General features: G+C 41.8%; 1 protein-coding gene across 3 annotated transcripts in view; it reads left to right on the forward strand.

The window, feature by feature from the left end:
• LOC124303572 (transcription factor 12) overlaps window positions 1-16,732 on the forward strand; it is an 82,236-nt gene that overhangs the window by 33,741 nt on the left and 31,763 nt on the right. The window lies entirely within an intron of this gene.

Below are 16,732 nucleotides of genomic sequence, written 5' to 3' on the forward strand. Positions count from 1 at the left end.
TTTTTTTTTCCTGTTCTTTATTTTTTTTTTTTTTTTTTATTTTCAGCATACCGCCGTGTTTCTTCGAGTTTTACAACTCTCGTAGGATTATAAAACTTGTCTGTGAATATGTACGATGGGTTAAATATGCTGATTGAAATCTCTGGTTGTTATCGTTATTGTCATTACCGCCAATATCAATGTCAAAATCAAAGGAAGAGAAACTAAAAAAAAAAAAAAAAAAAAAAACACATGGATCGCGCTTATCGACGCACTATAATAATCGGCACGTAGATGTTACGTCATCAAGATGGCGTTGGTCACGTGGGTGGACACGCCGACGTTGCCGATGCTGCTGCTGTTGCTGCTGCAGCCGTCTCTCGCTCTTTTGAAATTCTGCAACCCCGCGAACGAATTCCCCGAAATGTCGCATCTCGTTTCTTTTCTATTTTTCCTTATCACGCGATGCTCGGATGCTTCGACGAGCATACGTATTAGACTGCCTCAAAAAAAAAGTTCTAAACCATAGTTTATAATACAATGTTGAACCTTGTGAAAGGAAATCGCCGTGCGATTTTTTTTTAGGCGGTGCGCATTGAGTTTTTGTATTCGCCATTTGATTAACACGTAAGAAGTTCAATTCTAACCGTTGGAGGGAGATAATAATTTTTTTCTACAACGGATGGAACTCTATATGGTAGCGTTCGACAATTTGTATGTTTTCTTCGAGTAAGCGCGGTGTAGAAAATCTTTCACCGCGCGAGCTTCGAGATATTCAATATTGCTCAAAACGTGGTTTTTCACCTTCTCGACAAATGGGTACTTATAAACGCCCAGCTTACTCGACTGGGTCGCAGTAAAACGTTGAACAATATTTGTCTGAAATACATTAAACTTATTCAATCTAACCGAACTCGATCTGCCTGTATGTCGGGAAATTAAAATTATCAAATACTTTAATGGAAACTTTTTCGCGTAGAAAAAAACATTTTGTTCCGATAAATACTATTTTTACATTAAACATTTACATGCGTCAGGTTTTGATCCTTTAAAAATGGTACTTATTCATTAAATACTTTTTTTTTTTTTTTGTTGTTGTTTAAACAATAGTTTTCAATTTAAATTCTTGAGAGTTTGCGAAGGTGGATCAACTGACGTATGAGCGCTATTGAAATTTTCTACGATGCGCCGATTCGAAGAAAACATACAAGTTATCAAACGCTACCGCACAGAGTTCCGTCGTTGTATAGAACAATTATCTCCCTCCGAACGTCAGAATTGAATTTCTTCCGTGTTAATTAAATGGCAAATACAAAATCACGATGCGGTACCGCTTAAAAACATCGGACGGCCACTTTCCTTCACGAGATTCAATATTATATTAAAAACTATTATTTCGTGAAGTGGGAAAACGAAAAAAAAAAGAATTTTTTTTTTTTGAGTTAGTCCAATACATACATATATACGAAATTCGTGACGATTTTCACATTATATGCGAATAATCTTACGTCCGTGTCGCTTTTATTTGACTGCATCATTATTGTTATTTCTATAATTTTTTTCTTGCAGTTGTTATTATTGTTATTATTGTTGTCGTTATTTTGTCTGAGAGTGCACATTACAGCCGCGCGATATTAGCGCGTTCCAACGAGGAACAGTACATGTTTTTCACGATGATCCCGCATATGTATATAACGTTAAACGTATGCAGACGCGAACTATATATATATGCGTATATATATTATTTATTTTATTATATATATATATGTATTATATATATATATATATATATATATATATATGCACACGCACACACCTATGTACGTGTATATGGATATGCGTATTATTTTTGAACCGAAGCGATGATGATTAAACGTGCGGTATATAGAGGAGGAGGTATAATGTTATGCGTACCTTATACTATTGCTATATCTACCATATACGTGAATAATGCATGCATTGTTTGATTAAATGGAATTCATATCCAATTTAAATACGGCTTAGCTAGAAGTAATACGATTAGCAGCTTATTCCGTTTGTTAATCTTCTCTACAGTTTACATATATATGTATATACTCTATATGTATATGTATATGTCTAAAAACACTCGCGCAGCGACGCACACACACGCTCACACACTATTCCCCCCCCCCCCCCCCCCCCCTCCAGTCGCTTCTTCTGTATAGCTCTATAATATATCCGCACGACTTCTCTGGGTGTACGTTATATCTGAATTTATAGTATGCATTTCGCTCAGTTCCAAGCGTGTATAATTTCATTTCAATCTCCGCACTTTCTTTGCCCACTCTTTTCTTATTGTTAGTTAGCCTCGTATAGGTAGGTAGGTAGGTAGGTAGGTAGGTATAACGTACCCTGCCTACTTTTGTTTTTTCTTCAAATGCAAACTCAACGAATAGCCATGTCTTATTTGTTACCCACTTCCTCGTTGGCATTATCCCGGCAAATGTGTAACACGAGGCGTTATTGTAAGTTATTTCGTTTGCGGTGATTAAATGTTACCGCATCTCTTGACCATGGCCAATAAAAATAATGGTACAATGCACTCGGAGGAGGGGCGATCGAAGAATCTTCGAAACTCGTCTCTATCTATTGTAATGCAATGTGTTTCCGATACCGCGAGATCGGGCAAGAAAGAGAAAGAGATAGAGACAGGGATCGAGAGGGACGGGCTTATTACAACTGCAGTGGATATGACGAGGAGGTACGGACCGGAAATGACCCAGCCCCTCCCCTCGGCCCTCGGCTCAAAACAGGTTCCGTACAGGCACCGAAAAACCCACGTCACCACCTCTCGACGCCCTCTCGGGGTCCGGGGATTTCGTCCAACGAAGCTAAAGAAAAACCAAAATGCATGAAAGACGCGACGGGGCGAGGCGAGGGGGAAAACTGACGAAAGAAGAAGAAATTAGAAACAAAAAAATGTTTATCCTTAGGAGGGGGGAGGGTCTCGTTTTCCTCCGGACCCTTGTCGAAAGATATAAAGAAGAAATCCCCCTGTCGATGATGTCGCACCCTACTACTAGCGTTACACGCGTTACGGACCGGGTCTGTAGGCGGACTGCACGATGCACGTACGTTAAGCTTTCAAAGAACCGCGGTAGCCATGCTGAGCTTTTGAGAAATTAATGAGAGAGGGGGAAAAATGGGATGTAATAGCTGTGCATGATCGTTAATTGTCGAATATTAATATTCCAATTGTTGCGAGAATATGAGTGGTTGCAGAGCATGTTTGAGACACCGTCGTTGTGGTCGACTTGTAAAATTTTGCAATGACGCGGCTTTCGAAAAACTTGTCATTTTGCAACACCGGAGGATTGTCTGAAATTTAGGAAACCGTTGATAAAGCACGAAGGAACCCAGATTTTATAAATTCAACTTCTCTAGTTACTTTATTTAACCCTGAAGGTGCAAGATGGTAAATTTTTGTTTGAACGTTTCGATACGGTAAACGGTAAGGTAGGCGTATGTTCCGTTCCATCTTACTCGCTGCCTCTAAACGGTTATGTATGCGCCGTATCCGGCTGATGGGTGAAAATTTGTTCTCCCGATCTTTTCTTCTCTTTTTCCTCCACACGACACGTGGACTCGCCTGCAGTGTAGGTATAGCTGTTAATACTCGGCGTAGTCGGCGACGATGTCTTATAACTCGACGTGCAGCAGCCGCGTTGTCATTTCCATAAAAGGTTCTTTGGCTCCTAGAAGAGCCGGTATCGCGTCGCCTTCAAACCGATACAGCAATGGAAGGGACCGCGGTCGCGAGGAGATCTCTCCCTTTCTCTCTCTCTCTCTCTCTCTCTTTCTTTCTCTCTCTCTCTTTCTCAGCCTATTATATACTACACAGTGCTATAAATAATATATGCCATGCCGACCGCAATCTAGTTGTGTTCGTGTACCCTTGGCCCTTCGCGATTGTATATTCCCGTATCACGCAGGTGAAGGAAAGAGCGAGAATTTTTATGAAGTTGAAGTTGGTTACGTTACTGCAACGATGCACGTTTAGGAAACATCGTTATCTCGTCGCAGCCTTAGGATTGTTTGAAATTCAGCTAGTAAATCGTAACAGAGAAAACTGTTCGGATTTTGAAAATCCAACTCCCTGCAAGTCGTTTTGAATGAATTTTTACCCTTTACCCTTCTGATTTATCAACGGCTTTCACGGATATTTATTTATTTATTTACAGCCAGATGATACAATATTGGGTATGAGAAATATTCCATCATTATATCCTATAGAGGTGATTAAACATCTTTACATAGGTCCGGCGTGGAAAGACATTCTAACAAAAATGGATAGCTGAATAATACATAGATAAGCCATATTATTTCCTTGTATCGATAACCCAATTTCCCAGTTTCTTTTTTACAGTATTTTTCTTCAAGTTGGATAGTTTCGAGTTATTATCAAGTTTACCGAAGTAAATCATTGTTGTTATGAAACTATTACTGTCGTAAATTTCCTTTTTTAAATTAAGGAAGGATTAGGTTTTTATTTCTCGTATTGCTGCTTGAGCTGTCGTTGTTTAATTTCAACTTTTCATACTAATATAATAATGATTGTACAATAAAAAAGGAGCTTTAAAATCTCGTAGGTCTTTTCAATTTCGAATTTTTAAGCACTATTTTCAGGAGCCTGTTCCGTAATCTTTGCAGAGGTCCAATAACAATCGCATGTGCTCCTCCCCAAGCAACTATTCCACCTAAAGTGACACTATGGAGTAAAGCATAACAGATAGTTTGCATAGTTTTTGGATCTCTGCCAGTTTATAAAAAATGAACAGGAAATAACTTGGTTTTTTTCACATTTGTTTTTATACGATATTCGAAATATTAAACGAGAGTTTCGTTTCCGGTACATATATGTTTGAATATCAGTATATTAATTAACCGCGGTACGCGTTACATGGAGCGATCTCTACGTACGTGTACTATATGTATGTACGTGCAAAATTATAGGCATACACAATAGGCTTAATTCAACGATCCGACTGTAACTGTCTGCGTCGTGTACACGCATCTGGATCAATTATATAACCTGTCTTACGTATAAGATCCAGCCTGTGCAGTTATGTTATACGCGTAAATACGTTATTGCTTTATTTGCTCCTCCCCGTCTGCGTGATCCATATCCACGGCACAATAGGCTATATATATATTTATACATGATTATTATACGTACGTCATATGCTACGACATATGTATACTAACGATACATCCCGAGAATTGAAATTTCCCGGTGTTTCGCTCTGAAAAAGAAACTAAGAGAAACATGTGTACATTGTACGTTCAGCGATCCCAGCCCCGATTTCGATTGATTTGAAATCTATTATGTATACGTAAAGGTTTCGCGGACGATCCGCCATCCGTCCATATCGCAATATCTTATACTCACCGCTATACGTATAATTTATAACATTATCCGCGAATCGCGCAGCACTCTCTGCCCACCTTGCCTCGGGCCATGCTAATAGCTGCGAAATCCTATACATGATACTCCTGGTTGTATGCACTTACGGGGCGGACCAAAGAAAAAAAAAACTCCCCGCCCCGCTCGAAACTAAAGAAATTATTCTTTCATTCCGCGTTCGAAGATCCGATAAATCTTGATTCGTTCATGAGATACACGGTGTTGAAAAATTGGTTTTGAAAAAGTCGCTGGGAGGATGAAAATGAATGAACACTAAAGAATGTTCGACTTAATTTCCATCTTAAATTGTGATTTGAAATTTGATTCTGGCATTTTAAAAATTTTCCTAGTCTCGTTCACCTGACAAGTTTTTAAATATCTGTAAACGCGTTCGAATCTTATTCACATATTTCAAATCGGTTCCGGTTTAGTTATTTATTTATTTATTTTCGGCCCACCCTGTAGATACGTGTTCCCGGAACGATGCAGCGGCCTGGCGTAGATGAGCGAATCCTGGAATATGTATTGCTTTGCTCGATCATCATCCCGCGGAGGAAACACGGAATACACACATAAGCAAGCTGCGGCCGCTACATCGTCGTTCCTGTATAAATAATACCTAGATATAGACTTGGAGTTGATCGCTGTAAATTATCACGCGTCCGTGTGATTTACGTGCAGTAATGTACGCATAAGTCTATTGCATAAGCATTGAAAATTACGTCCGATGAATCGAATAGTTCGATGATATTGTATCTCTTTCTCTCACGTTTTTTTTTTTTGTGTCTATTTCTTTTCCACTTTATGCCGGTCGAAGCTTATCAATGCGCAATGGCACCAAAATTGGCGTGCAACACTGCATTATAGAAGCGAGTAACGCGCGAGCTCGTCCGAAACGATGCACCGAGCAATCCCAGTTTTACGGCTCGATCTTCTCTCGCACCTGCCGTTTCCTGGCGCGAGCCCGCAAAGTCTTGATCGCGTTTACGGTGGCCGAATTCTACTCGCGGGAAAGTCGGATATGGACGCGTATGACGCACTCATACCTCTACTCGTTGACGAACACACGCATGAATATCCCTCCGGGGCATAGCCGTGTATAATAATAAAGTGCAGAAAAGCATAAGAAAGCGACAGCTTTTTCGAGAGAAGAGAACCGGAATTTGTATGCGTTATATGTACGTGCTTCGGTACATTCCTACGGCCTCTTTACCGTGCACGATGTGATGCACTTACAAGTATGGCTATACAAATATACGCACGTAATATTCCGATTATAACGTGTGATAAAGTAGAACATTTAAACATTCGCTACATTTTTTGACAGCTACGGTTTCAAGATTATGATTGAACTTTTCTAAGAAAAAGAAGGAACGATGGGGATAAAATATTTGATTACGCGTTACACGTGTAATTGAATGGAATTATACACATAGCGATAGTCGGTCGATTGTTAATTCTTTGACACTTGAATGAATAGCTCGCGTTTAATTTTTAAAATGAGGATGTAAATAATTTTTCACATAATGATACTGTTTCACGCAAGATGTAATTGAGAATAATTTTCCTGTTTCCGTAATACGCTGTTTGCTGTATTATGACCTCGGTGCGATACTTGGTTTTCAATTTCTCTTCGCAACTGCCTCCGGTTTTTATCGATGCGGTGGAATCATCACACGACACGATCTCTTTAGATATGGAAAACAATTATTTATCATTGATTGTAATCGTTATATTATTTTTATATTTCAACCGGATGTCGTTTATTGTTTTTGCTTCTTCTTTTCTACTCACAATTACATTTTACATTGATGTATATACGACGCGCGAACGCATGGTATTATTATTTATTCAATTATCGCTTGTTTCTTATACTGCCCTAGAAAAATAAAAATTATCCTACGGTGCCCAGGTTCTTGAGAAACGTTGACTGTTCCATTGGACATGCATAATTGATTAACCGCTTATAAACCTGTAGGAGGATTCTATGCAGTAGGTAGTCACGAAACGATACACGAGCACGTGCGCACGTGGAATCTCGCGTTCGCCACGTGACGATAAGCTCGGAGAGGCATCGACTACAGCGTGCATGCTGCATTGTATCCTCCTCCTCCTCCTCCTCCTCCTCCCCTCCTTCTCTCCATCCCGCCTTTAAATCTTGACATTTTTCTCTTATTATCTCCCGACCGAACGCATGCGACGCGACGCGACGCGACGCCGAGTAAGAAAATTCCTGTTACGTCTTATACGGCAGAATGCAGGACCGTACGCTTTCCTCCTCTCCACTGATTCGCGCGGGTAATACGGACGTATATGTATATAACGTCTGTATATGTACGATATACATGTGTATGTATGTATGTATGTATGTATGTATACGAGGCGATTCGAGGCGGTAGGGCGTCAGGCCTCCGGCCTTCTCTACTGCAACGCCATATGGTCTCTGGGCCCCACTGAACGACGTCTACCCACCACCACTAACCGACGCGCACCGTTACACCGGGGTACAGCTTGAACGCTTGTCGAGAGAATGGGAACCCGGGTCGTCGTGACTCGTGATCATCCACCACCGCCCTCAACATGCGGACGCGCTGCATGCAGACACGGTGGTGAGGAGAAGAGAGGAGAGGAGAGGAGAGGAGAGAGCAGCAGCAGGCCCCCCGACGCCATCGACGCCTCCTCTGCAGCACCAGGGTTGCTGGTGGTGGTGGACGTGAGAGCCATGCGTGGAACCCCGAGCTGTATAAGGCGGTGTAACTGTAACATGATGCAGAAAAAAAGGTGCAGCGTTGTCGGGGGTTTTTCGGCCGGAAAACTTTAATTGCATAGGTATCCGGTTTTTTTTTGTTTTTTTTTTTTCAGAGAGAGTTCTTTTCTTTTCTTTTTCAAGGAGGACGTTCTTTCGGGGAAATTGATTTAAAAATTTTACACATTATTCCCCATGCATCGCAAGGCGGAAATAATTTGACAAAGGATATACGGACGGAGAGCTGAAATTAAAATTATTTTAGATACGTGGTTTGTACGGATGATTTGCGTGCGGCGTATTCGCTTATGACGCCGCCACTTCCACCGACAACCATCCCCTTCTCTGATAAACTCTGAACGTGCAATAGACACGTATAAGAGTATTTATAGTCGTGGCGGTCGATACCTACATAAGTTTACGCCTGCAGAGGTTGGCTGGCTGGCTGGCTGGCTAGCGGAATGACTGGCTGGTTCGTTCGTTCGTTCGATGTTGTTATACACGTGATTTTATATCCTTGCGACGTGAACTCTTTTGGACGTTAGCTTTTGTCACTATATATACGATCGAGCCGATTGAACCCCTTCTCGACCCTCTCAATTTTCTTCTTTTCAGGGGACTTTACTTGATTCTGGGAATTATTGTAGCCGAGATTCGATGTAGATTTTTCTTCCCTCCCGCACCCCGGAGAAAGCGGTTCAAAACCATGGGTGATAAGTAGGTACTGGTAGTTAATACCATTGACCTTTCCGCATTAAACAGACCCGGGAGGACGCTAAGAGGCCTCCGATTGTTCCGAGGCATGACGCGATATGTCCAGGTTAATTTCCGAATCGTACCTGGGATATACAAGTTGTTTATTTAGAATAAGTATATCTTAACTGTAATTAGTCGCGGAAGGTGAGACCTGTCGGTACCAGTCGTCCAGCTCCTGCTGGCAGGTCCCCCGAACCTGGGATTTCCAAAAGTGAACAGTTGGCTTCCAATGGCTTCCGTAGTACACCGAGCTATGTATGCGTGCGCACGCACCACGTGTTGTACTTACGGTAACAACCACAACCACCACTACTACCAGTCAAAAATGGCTGCGTGTGCGTTGGGCTTCCATGAAGAGGTGCGTGGACAGGTAGCGCATTCACAGAGACATTTTGAAACAATGAATCAGGTCCCCGAAGACGACGGAGAACAGCGCTAGGGCGAGAGTCGAATACATGCGTAGGGGAGGAGGATATTTATCTGCTCCACGGTGGTACTGGTACTGCTTCTTGGGGCTGCAGGTAGTTTCCTCGAGGAAACGATTAGCCCGATTAGCCTTGAGTCGAGAGACGGACCTGCGACTGGTGCGGTGTACGCTACCGTGACAATTATCCCTGCATCGAGTGTCTCTCTCGTTGACCCGACCCCCTGATGGCGAACCTGCGGCTTAGGGGGGCTACACGCACCCTTTGTGTACCACAGCAGGGTTTCGAAAGACACGGTTTGTAGAACGTCGACCGACGCTGCGGCGCAGTGCAGTGCTGTGGGATTCGAAAAGTAAATCGGTTGGTTTTCCTTTTTTCTTTTTTTTTTTTTTCCTTTTTTTTCAAATTTTAATCCGTTTCATCAACACATACAATAGATGCTTGTTGCGGATAATTTGTACGTAAGTAGTTGCGTACTCGAATCTTATCAACGCGTCGATACACCCTGAGACTGGAGGAACACGAGATATTCTTCACCCCGGCGAAGCCTTTATTTGCCACGGGATGGATGTGGGAGAGTGCACGGAGAACCGAAAAGACTTTGCTGCATCGCCAACTCTCTCGAGTCGCGCACACCACCCGGCTGCACTCTGCTAGGCGGCACCCCGGACTTTGTCTACAAACAACTTCGGTCTCGTCTTTCGCCCGAAAGAAAGCTACGTTATAGGTATCCTGCACGAACGTGGCGCTCTCTGCTGCAGCTGCACCGACGCCACGGCAGCAGGTCGCGTAGCTACGATCTGGATAATCACCCTTGAGTTTTCATGCTTGTATATACAATATACATACGTATTATAATACATGCGTCTGTTGATGCATGGAAGCTCATAAACTCTCTGATTTTTTTTCTAAAATTTCTAATAGGAAGAACGACGATGCGTCCAGGTTCTGATTCACCCGCATTATAATATAATTCATTTTCAGCAGGGCATGTTTTGACAAAATTTGTACTTTATACCGATCGACGTTTATTTCATGACTTACGATTTGACGATTTCTCGCTCACGTACCATGAGATGTATCACGATCGATAAAGTGTGTTCCCGCGCTTAACAAAATCATGCATCTCCTGTTGTAACCCGAATGCAAAATGGTTAGGCCAAGGTCCGATGTACAAGTTAGACACACACGCGTATGAGACGTCCTCTCCAAATAACAAACCTTGTATGACCGACGCCAACCGGCGTCAATTCGTAACGAGACGCTCAACGTAAAGAAATGTAAAAGTTTCTCACCATTCCTTAATAAACATTATTCTTTGTAATACAAACTCCTGCGGGACTTTATTTTTGCGCCAGGCGGCCGAGTTACCTCTTGAACGATATCATAATTGCGTTACATAAGTACAGACGGATTTACTCTCTGTATATGCCAAAATGTTCGTGCCGCACTTCCAGCAATATTCACATACGTCGTTATGCCTACTTTCTTGGCTGACTTTTATATCGTCGTCGTCTCTCTTCTCTACGCTGCTGTTCTTCGTTCCGCATCGCAGGGCAGTACCTACTCGCGTGCCCGTGATCGTTGAGCTCACAGTTCGGTGTTTCGTTGATCGGTTCGTATGTGCGCCTGTATAGGTCACACTGCGTTCGCTCTATACGCAGCGTCGTACGCGCACGCGTGTGCGTGTATGCGTTTCGGCAGGAGCAGCTGTCCGCCAGGTGCGTAGCCCTCCGACCAATCCACGCTCTTCTCACCCCCCTCCCCCCCCTCCCCCTACCTCCACCACCATCGTCAGGGGTGCTTAACCTGCGGCGCCTATACACGCCTGTCTGGCCGATACGCTGTTACATAAATTTCGCTTATAGTTAGGCTGCATGCATCGTGCGTACGACGTTGTAACACTCTTGACGTGTCAAGATACATACGTTTGCGGGAAAGATGCAGACTGCACGTCGATATTTCGACTTGCGTAACAAGCGTAAGCGTGTATGCTATAACGCAGCAGTGCATGGAAGAACAAAACTGACATTACAATTGGAGTAAAAAATTTTTACTACCTACAGTCGAATCTTGATTTTTAGTCACCGCATGTAGCAGCAGGTCGAAATACAAGTATATATAGAACACTTTTTTCCCCCATTTTTTTCTCTTAGAAAATTGCTGAAATTGAATCTAGGCAGAATAACTTTTGTCAAATCATACGAAATTCAATTTTCGCTTACTGGTCTCGCGTATCGTATACTTCACATAACAAGCGCGGTAAATTTATACAAGGGAAAGCTTCGGGTGCATTTGAATGTTAATCACTTATACATTATACATGTGGGGAGGGGGATATGAACCAGGTTCGTATCCGTTAAAGGTAAAACTGCAATAGGCACGGCTGCAGCGAAAGACTGCAGCCTGCGTAGCGATAGCGCTGCATTATAACCTACAATACAGGCAAAAGCCACCCGCGCCTTGCGGCTCGTTGTTGCGCAATCCGGGAAGGCAGGCGCTGCGTAGTCTCGGAAATTCATTGCGGCGTCCATGCACGGCGGCATGCATGCATCCATGCATCCATTCCCCTGAATATAGTATAAAAGTATCCACCACTGCGCATTCCCGTCCACGTAGGTGGCTGCATTCTCCCGTGGTTGCGCTGCCCAGATTGCGTCTATATTCACGTACGCGTGCGCGCGTGTGTGTTTACGTATATATAATGCTTGCGAATTATATACGCAGAATGTCAGACGTGTCTTTACTATATGCTATATAACCCGCGGAGAGCGGTGCGTGCGTGCCACTGTACCAGAGTTAAAACCCTCCGGGGACTCGGACTTACTTATCTTCCGTTTCGTTGCAGCGGCGGCGACACGAGACAATGCTGCCGTAGTGTGCGGCATTCGCGCTCCGGTACTTCTATTTTTCTTTCTCTCTTTTATTTTTTCTTTCCTTCGCTCACGTTTTTTTATTTTTTTTTATTTTTGTTGTCTCCAGTTAATACGCTTTTGTTTTTTCTCCTTTTGAAAGATACACGCCGCACCGCGCACGGTCTTGTTTCCTCTTTAGGGAAATGGCGGCGACAGCGGCGGTTCCCTTTGTGTCCACCCACGCGCTACAAATTCTTTGCCAATTATTGTTGTATATTGTACCATGTAGCACGTATCTCTCTACCTTCCTGCCGCATGCCCCCCTCTCTCCCCCATCAAGGCGGCGACACACCTTTTAGAAACTCGAACGGTGTGGTCTTTACCACCTCACGTGCACTCGCTAAGTTGTCGCTAATTTTATCAGCTCGCCTTCCATCTCATTTCCGATTTTTATTTCTATTCTTCCTGCTCGTTTATTTTACTTGTAGTCTGCACGTTCGTTTGTAACACACTTTGCCGAGAATATGTCTTATTGTTGGATAAAAATAACGTTGCTACTGAATTGAAATAAAATTAAAAATAGGTACGGTGAATTTGTTAGTGAAAAAGTTCGCTGATAGTTTTCAATCGCGCTAATGTCATTCCCGCTATGTGTATACGGTCACCCGGAGAAATAGCTGCTAAACATCGAGACGATGTTGAATCGCCGCGGAATTAAGTACGTTTATACATATCATTGTAATGTAAGATACGCGGTTCATTCGTTCGTTGTTTAATATCAATGTTGACCACGGGAATTTTTCTTCATCTACGCGATGCCGCGACGTGGTTGAGCTAAGTACAGTGGAACGGGCAAGGATTCGCGTCGGCGAAATACCACCACCGAAAATTTTGCGAGGGTCGACTTGTACGTACGATTGACTGGACGACTGACTGACAGCCGCAATTACTAATCGGAGAACCGTGGATTCCTGCGGGTGAAGAGTGTCCCAGATTCTACTTTCAATACCTATATCATTGGAACCCTGTTACCTCCACGTTTTATACGAGGTGCATCCGAAAAATAACGAGAAAACAGTTTATTTATTCGTCTACAACAATGTCATCCCCTTCAAAATAATCCCCATTAGATGTATTATACACTTATGCCGGCGCTTTTTCTAATCCTCCAAACACTTCTGGAATTCGTTCCGTGTGGAATAGCTTTTAGCTCGCTCAGCGATGTGTTTTTAATCTCATATTAAGGTTCTCTTTATTTTTGGGAACTGAAAAAAGTCACACGGCGCCATGTCCGATGAATATGGAGGCTGGGGCATCGTTACAGTGTTGGTTGTAGCAAAAACCACGAACAAGGAATGAAGTGTCAGTAGGTGCATTATCGTGGTGTAAAAAGCCATGAATTGTTTTGCCACAAACTTGGGCATTTTTTTCGGATTGCTTCACGCAAACGGCGTTGAACTTGTAAGAAGTACTGCTTATTGACTGTTTGACTTTGTATCAAGAACTGTTCATGGGGCACTAAAACTTTTCTACACTTGATTCCATTGTATAGAAAAATTTAATACAAATTCTCTGATGCATTTTCAAAATCGCTGATTCTAATTTTTAATTGCTGCCTTCGTTTGGACAGAATCACTCTCGGTCAATTTGAAAAGTTTTATATTCAAGGTCAAGTTTCTAATAGAAAAAATGGATATTTCAAAAAAACATCAAGAACAAAAAGATTTTGTTTCTGAACGTAGTTTCAAGAAAAAAGTATGCGGTATCATAAAAACCAACAGTAACGAAAATAATCAATATTTTTTCGCCTCTTGAAAATACGCCATTGTTTTTTTTTTGTGTGCAGTGAGGTATACAAAAAAATTGTAAGAGACCTTTTTTTGTAGAGAATTCAATTTCCTACGAAAATATGATACATATTTTTTTTTTTTATAAATAGTATATACCGAGATATGTATTTTTCTTCCTCACCACAGGAAAAAAATAGAAAACTGCGAGGCGGAGGACCTTTCTATTGAAATTAAGAGCTCATACTTGGAGAGAATGTTTTTGAGGTCTCTACCAACCAAGTTTTCGGAGTACAAAGTGAAAAAAAAAATAGTCGATTTTTTTGGCCCACCCTAATATATGTATATATGTGTGTGGGCGTGTGTACATATACATGTAGACGAGAATGAGTTGTTGGTGCAGGATATCGCGATTTTTCTTTTTCATTCGTTCAACCAATTTCGTTTTTTCTGCAGTTCGACTCCGTCGGACGTAATCAGAGTGATCGATTTATTTCATCAACGAATATATATCGTCGTTCCAACCTAGACGACGCAACGTTACGTTTGTACTGCGGCGCCGAGTTACGTATTGCCGCGGTCAAAAGCAGGCCGAGTTATATACTACATTTAGCGTATCACGTTTTCCAGAAACGACACGTGCACGTTTTAGGTACATGTAAATCGAAACGGTATATATTCGTATCATAAACCATGACGGCGAAAAATTACGGCCGTCGATGCATAATACGATCGGATGATATGTAATCAAAAACATCGAATCGAGTGAATATATTTTCTTTACTTTACTTCTCTCCGTCTTTCGCCCTTTCCAATGCCCGAAGATCCTGATCCTCTGGTGGGGGTTTCCTTCGAAAGCTCCTTTAGCAATTCGAATGTATATTTTCTAACCGATCAGGAGGAGAGGAGGGATGTTTCGAATGACGAAACAGAGAAATTTACTTATCACGGGACTTCTGCAATTGAATGCAATTCGGCAGACGGAGAGGCGATAAAAGCACTGGGGAGATGAAGCGAAAGCCGTTTCTCGCGATCGAGGAACCTCGAAATACGCGATTGCCGACGAGGGAGGAAAGAGGGATGAGAATACACGAGGGGTAAAAAACTGAAGAGTGGAATACCCTGTTATACTTATAAGTACTTAAATATTTAACCAACGCGGATACCCGGGATTTGTATATAGGTATTAGCAAATTCTTTTTCCTAACCTGCGGTATACAACGAATGTACCATTTTTTCGTATTGTCTCTGTATATTATACACCGCTACCGTGCGTCTTTGTTACATGATCAGAATTTTTGTTACTTCTATCAATAATCGCCGATTCGAGTCGAGCACCTCAATTAGTCATCCTAACTATGTAACATGCGTATATATATATATATATACCTGTGCCAAAGTGATTACGCAGAACTGAGTATAAAATGAACCATATGTCGTGCGAGATACATACGTCAATATACCGCGCAAAGTTATACGCTACACGACACATATAATGTAACAATACGGTGATAAATCGTTCGAGCCATATACATAATATTTCGCAAAAGAAAAGAAATCAAAGATATAGTTGCGATATGTAAGAATATATATATATATATATATATATATATATATATATATATATATATGTGTGTTATACGGCCACTGTCCAGCTAGATTATTAACCCATTGCCCGTATATGTGTGCATTAGCGTATTATACCCTGTGCATATACACGAAGAACTGCGCGTATCCCGCGATACAATCGTAGTATAATATTGTGTATAGAAACGAGCTAGTTTAATCGTGCTTGCGGGTTAACGGCGGCGGTATTTAAATTAGAGGGCTGACAGCTGATCGCCGTATCTGGAACTGGGCCGCGTGGTATACAGATATCCATATATCCCGCAATACCTGACTCTTTGTGTAAAAAAAATTGACGAGTTCAGATCCTTCTCGTTGCCTCTCATGTTTCGCCGATCCCTTCATCTTTCACTTTATCCGCGTCGCTTATATTGTTATCGTTCAAAGTTCCTGTAATAACCGATAATTTCTTGTATCACGGCCACGTAGACGATCAATTTATGATTGGTTTCTAATTTCTTTCTCGTTTATTATTTTATACATTTTCAATAAACGTATAACACATTGGAATTTGCCTTATCCTTTTTATCCTCTTTTTCGTCACTTTATATTATTACCCTATTTGACATTTTCAGATAATCTATTATTACAAGATGAATATCGACGTGTAACGGCATCCAACGCAACTCGTACATGGGTGCGTGTTAATTAAGGTGATACTATATCATTCGATTGTATATAATATTCCGTCAGCTGAGGTGCCTTGTACATGTATAGGAAAAATATAACCCACCCCCCCCCCCCCCCCCCGTCCCATCCCCGATTCTTGTTTGGAAATTTCGTCTTTTCATTTACTGACATGTTTACGGCTGCAGTAAACTTCGTATTTTCGTAAATTAAATCGCGTATAATTGAATTAAATTTTTATTGATTCGACTACGAACCTGTCATGTATAACGAAGATCGATCGATCTATCCAGATATCCCAATTTATCTCGTACAGTCTCATATTGACAGATCCGCTTTTCCTTTATATGTTACAGGTAAGTTCGGACAAAATCGATTTCTTTCCCTCAAACGGACTTTTTTCGCGTTTTGCGCCTACCTCGGTAAGATTTTTTTTGTTGAACCTTGAATTTGGTCTAGAGTGAAATTCAGCTACAGGACAACTCGTATAATTTATAATGAAACGA

The sequence above is a fragment of the Neodiprion virginianus genome, chromosome 4 (assembly GCF_021901495.1).
Source record: "Neodiprion virginianus isolate iyNeoVirg1 chromosome 4, iyNeoVirg1.1, whole genome shotgun sequence".
Classification (NCBI taxonomy): Eukaryota; Metazoa; Arthropoda; class Insecta; order Hymenoptera; family Diprionidae; genus Neodiprion; species Neodiprion virginianus.